Source organism: Babylonia areolata, unplaced genomic scaffold (genome assembly GCF_041734735.1).
Source record: "Babylonia areolata isolate BAREFJ2019XMU unplaced genomic scaffold, ASM4173473v1 tig00008320, whole genome shotgun sequence".
NCBI lineage: Eukaryota > Metazoa > Mollusca > Gastropoda > Neogastropoda > Buccinidae > Babylonia > Babylonia areolata.
This window is the reverse complement of record NW_027468396.1, coordinates 32,501-37,500: the sequence shown is the minus strand read 5'-3', so window position 1 is coordinate 37,500 and position 5,000 is coordinate 32,501.

The following is a 5,000-nucleotide window of genomic DNA, read 5'->3' as shown; positions in this document are numbered from 1 at the left end:
CCTCGCTACAATTGCCAAAATCTTTCCGCTGCCATTCAAAAATGGACTACTCCTCCACACCTCCTCCCGTCCATGCCAAACGGCGTTTTCTCTCAACTTTGGCATGCTCGGAGAGAAAAAAAGGCAGGTAAAGGTTGTGGATAAAAAAGTAAAAAATTGCCAAAATACTTTCTGGGCCCTCAAAAAAAGGCCTACTCCTCAACGCCTGCTCCCGTCCATGCCGAACCGCGTTTTCTATCAACTTTGGCATGCTCGGAGAGAGAAAAAAGGAAAAAAAGAAAAAAAAGGTCCAGTAAAGGTTGTGGATAAAAGTAACCGGCTTTGGAGAATTGCCTGAATCCTTCCGGCGCTGTGAAAAAAAAAGACCAAAAAAAAGACCTGGTCGTCAACGCCTGCTCCTGTCCATGCCAAACGGCGTTTTCCTCTCAACTTTGGCATGCTCGCTGAGGAAAAGGCAGGTAAAGGTTGTGGATAAAAAGTAAACGCGCTGTGGAGAATTGCCCAAATCGTTCAGGCGCCGTGAAAAAAAGAAAGACGTAGTCGTCAACGTCTGGTCCCGTCAATGGCGAAGGGCGTTTTCTCTCAACTTTGGCATGCTCGCTGAGGAAAAGGCAGGTAAAGGTTGTGGATAAAAGTCCGAAGAACCTCGCTACAATTGCCAAAATCTTTCCGCTGCCATTCAAAAATGGACTACTCCTCCACACCTCCTCCCGTCCATGCCAAACGGCGTTTTCTCTCAACTTTGGCATGCTCGGAGAGAAAAAAAGGCAGGTAAAGGTTGTGGATAAAAAAGTAAAAAATTGCCAAAATACTTTCTGGGCCCTCAAAAAAAGGCCTACTCCTCAACGCCTGCTCCCGTCCATGCCGAACCGCGTTTTCTATCAACTTTGGCATGCTCGGAGAGAGAAAAAAGGAAAAAAAGAAAAAAAAGGTCCAGTAAAGGTTGTGGATAAAAGTAACCGGCTTTGGAGAATTGCCTGAATCCTTCCGGCGCTGTGAAAAAAAAAGACCAAAAAAAAGACCTGGTCGTCAACGCCTGCTCCTGTCCATGCCAAACGGCGTTTTCCTCTCAACTTTGGCATGCTCGCTGAGGAAAAGGCAGGTAAAGGTTGTGGATAAAAAGTAAACGCGCTGTGGAGAATTGCCCAAATCGTTCAGGCGCCGTGAAAAAAAGAAAGACGTAGTCGTCAACGTCTGGTCCCGTCAATGGCGAAGGGCGTTTTCTCTCAACTTTGGCATGCTCGCTGAGGAAAAGGCAGGTAAAGGTTGTGGATAAAAGTCCGAAGAACCTCGCTACAATTGCCAAAATCTTTCCGCTGCCATTCAAAAATGGACTACTCCTCCACACCTCCTCCCGTCCATGCCAAACGGCGTTTTCTCTCAACTTTGGCATGCTCGGAGAGAAAAAAAGGCAGGTAAAGGTTGTGGATAAAAAAGTAAAAAATTGCCAAAATACTTTCTGGGCCCTCAAAAAAAGGCCTACTCCTCAACGCCTGCTCCCGTCCATGCCGAACCGCGTTTTCTATCAACTTTGGCATGCTCGGAGAGAGAAAAAAGGAAAAAAAGAAAAAAAAGGTCCAGTAAAGGTTGTGGATAAAAGTAACCGGCTTTGGAGAATTGCCTGAATCCTTCCGGCGCTGTGAAAAAAAAAGACCAAAAAAAAGACCTGGTCGTCAACGCCTGCTCCTGTCCATGCCAAACGGCGTTTTCCTCTCAACTTTGGCATGCTCGCTGAGGAAAAGGCAGGTAAAGGTTGTGGATAAAAAGTAAACGCGCTGTGGAGAATTGCCCAAATCGTTCAGGCGCCGTGAAAAAAAGAAAGACGTAGTCGTCAACGTCTGGTCCCGTCAATGGCGAAGGGCGTTTTCTCTCAACTTTGGCATGCTCGCTGAGGAAAAGGCAGGTAAAGGTTGTGGATAAAAGTCCGAAGAACCTCGCTACAATTGCCAAAATCTTTCCGCTGCCATTCAAAAATGGACTACTCCTCCACACCTCCTCCCGTCCATGCCAAACGGCGTTTTCTCTCAACTTTGGCATGCTCGGAGAGAAAAAAAGGCAGGTAAAGGTTGTGGATAAAAAAGTAAAAAATTGCCAAAATACTTTCTGGGCCCTCAAAAAAAGGCCTACTCCTCAACGCCTGCTCCCGTCCATGCCGAACCGCGTTTTCTATCAACTTTGGCATGCTCGGAGAGAGAAAAAAGGAAAAAAAGAAAAAAAAGGTCCAGTAAAGGTTGTGGATAAAAGTAACCGGCTTTGGAGAATTGCCTGAATCCTTCCGGCGCTGTGAAAAAAAAAGACCAAAAAAAAGACCTGGTCGTCAACGCCTGCTCCTGTCCATGCCAAACGGCGTTTTCCTCTCAACTTTGGCATGCTCGCTGAGGAAAAGGCAGGTAAAGGTTGTGGATAAAAAGTAAACGCGCTGTGGAGAATTGCCCAAATCGTTCAGGCGCCGTGAAAAAAAGAAAGACGTAGTCGTCAACGTCTGGTCCCGTCAATGGCGAAGGGCGTTTTCTCTCAACTTTGGCATGCTCGCTGAGGAAAAGGCAGGTAAAGGTTGTGGATAAAAGTCCGAAGAACCTCGCTACAATTGCCAAAATCTTTCCGCTGCCATTCAAAAATGGACTACTCCTCCACACCTCCTCCCGTCCATGCCAAACGGCGTTTTCTCTCAACTTTGGCATGCTCGGAGAGAAAAAAAGGCAGGTAAAGGTTGTGGATAAAAAAGTAAAAAATTGCCAAAATACTTTCTGGGCCCTCAAAAAAAGGCCTACTCCTCAACGCCTGCTCCCGTCCATGCCGAACCGCGTTTTCTATCAACTTTGGCATGCTCGGAGAGAGAAAAAAGGAAAAAAAGAAAAAAAAGGTCCAGTAAAGGTTGTGGATAAAAGTAACCGGCTTTGGAGAATTGCCTGAATCCTTCCGGCGCTGTGAAAAAAAAAGACCAAAAAAAAGACCTGGTCGTCAACGCCTGCTCCTGTCCATGCCAAACGGCGTTTTCCTCTCAACTTTGGCATGCTCGCTGAGGAAAAGGCAGGTAAAGGTTGTGGATAAAAAGTAAACGCGCTGTGGAGAATTGCCCAAATCGTTCAGGCGCCGTGAAAAAAAGAAAGACGTAGTCGTCAACGTCTGGTCCCGTCAATGGCGAAGGGCGTTTTCTCTCAACTTTGGCATGCTCGCTGAGGAAAAGGCAGGTAAAGGTTGTGGATAAAAGTCCGAAGAACCTCGCTACAATTGCCAAAATCTTTCCGCTGCCATTCAAAAATGGACTACTCCTCCACACCTCCTCCCGTCCATGCCAAACGGCGTTTTCTCTCAACTTTGGCATGCTCGGAGAGAAAAAAAGGCAGGTAAAGGTTGTGGATAAAAAAGTAAAAAATTGCCAAAATACTTTCTGGGCCCTCAAAAAAAGGCCTACTCCTCAACGCCTGCTCCCGTCCATGCCGAACCGCGTTTTCTATCAACTTTGGCATGCTCGGAGAGAGAAAAAAGGAAAAAAAGAAAAAAAAGGTCCAGTAAAGGTTGTGGATAAAAGTAACCGGCTTTGGAGAATTGCCTGAATCCTTCCGGCGCTGTGAAAAAAAAAGACCAAAAAAAAGACCTGGTCGTCAACGCCTGCTCCTGTCCATGCCAAACGGCGTTTTCCTCTCAACTTTGGCATGCTCGCTGAGGAAAAGGCAGGTAAAGGTTGTGGATAAAAAGTAAACGCGCTGTGGAGAATTGCCCAAATCGTTCAGGCGCCGTGAAAAAAAGAAAGACGTAGTCGTCAACGTCTGGTCCCGTCAATGGCGAAGGGCGTTTTCTCTCAACTTTGGCATGCTCGCTGAGGAAAAGGCAGGTAAAGGTTGTGGATAAAAGTCCGAAGAACCTCGCTACAATTGCCAAAATCTTTCCGCTGCCATTCAAAAATGGACTACTCCTCCACACCTCCTCCCGTCCATGCCAAACGGCGTTTTCTCTCAACTTTGGCATGCTCGGAGAGAAAAAAAGGCAGGTAAAGGTTGTGGATAAAAAAGTAAAAAATTGCCAAAATACTTTCTGGGCCCTCAAAAAAAGGCCTACTCCTCAACGCCTGCTCCCGTCCATGCCGAACCGCGTTTTCTATCAACTTTGGCATGCTCGGAGAGAGAAAAAAGGAAAAAAAGAAAAAAAAGGTCCAGTAAAGGTTGTGGATAAAAGTAACCGGCTTTGGAGAATTGCCTGAATCCTTCCGGCGCTGTGAAAAAAAAAGACCAAAAAAAAGACCTGGTCGTCAACGCCTGCTCCTGTCCATGCCAAACGGCGTTTTCCTCTCAACTTTGGCATGCTCGCTGAGGAAAAGGCAGGTAAAGGTTGTGGATAAAAAGTAAACGCGCTGTGGAGAATTGCCCAAATCGTTCAGGCGCCGTGAAAAAAAGAAAGACGTAGTCGTCAACGTCTGGTCCCGTCAATGGCGAAGGGCGTTTTCTCTCAACTTTGGCATGCTCGCTGAGGAAAAGGCAGGTAAAGGTTGTGGATAAAAGTCCGAAGAACCTCGCTACAATTGCCAAAATCTTTCCGCTGCCATTCAAAAATGGACTACTCCTCCACACCTCCTCCCGTCCATGCCAAACGGCGTTTTCTCTCAACTTTGGCATGCTCGGAGAGAAAAAAAGGCAGGTAAAGGTTGTGGATGCCAAAATACTTTCTGGGCCCTCAAAAAAAGGCCTACTCCTCTGCTCCCGTCCATGCCGAACCGCGTTTTCTATCAACTTTGGCATGCTCGAGAGAAAAAAAAAAAAAAAAAAAAAAAAAACTAAAACCTCAACAATTGCCAAAATACTTTCCTCAAAAAAAGGCCTACTCCTCAACGCCTGGTCCCCAGGCACGTGCTGGGGGGCCTCAACTCAGGCTCTGCCCAATGTGGATCAAGGTCCACCTTCGCAGCGCCTTATGCGACACCCTGGTTGTGGGGGACGCGGCGTGGCGTGGCGGATCGCTCCGGTCGGCGCACAGCCGGCAACGGTCGACCCGTCCGCCTGGCT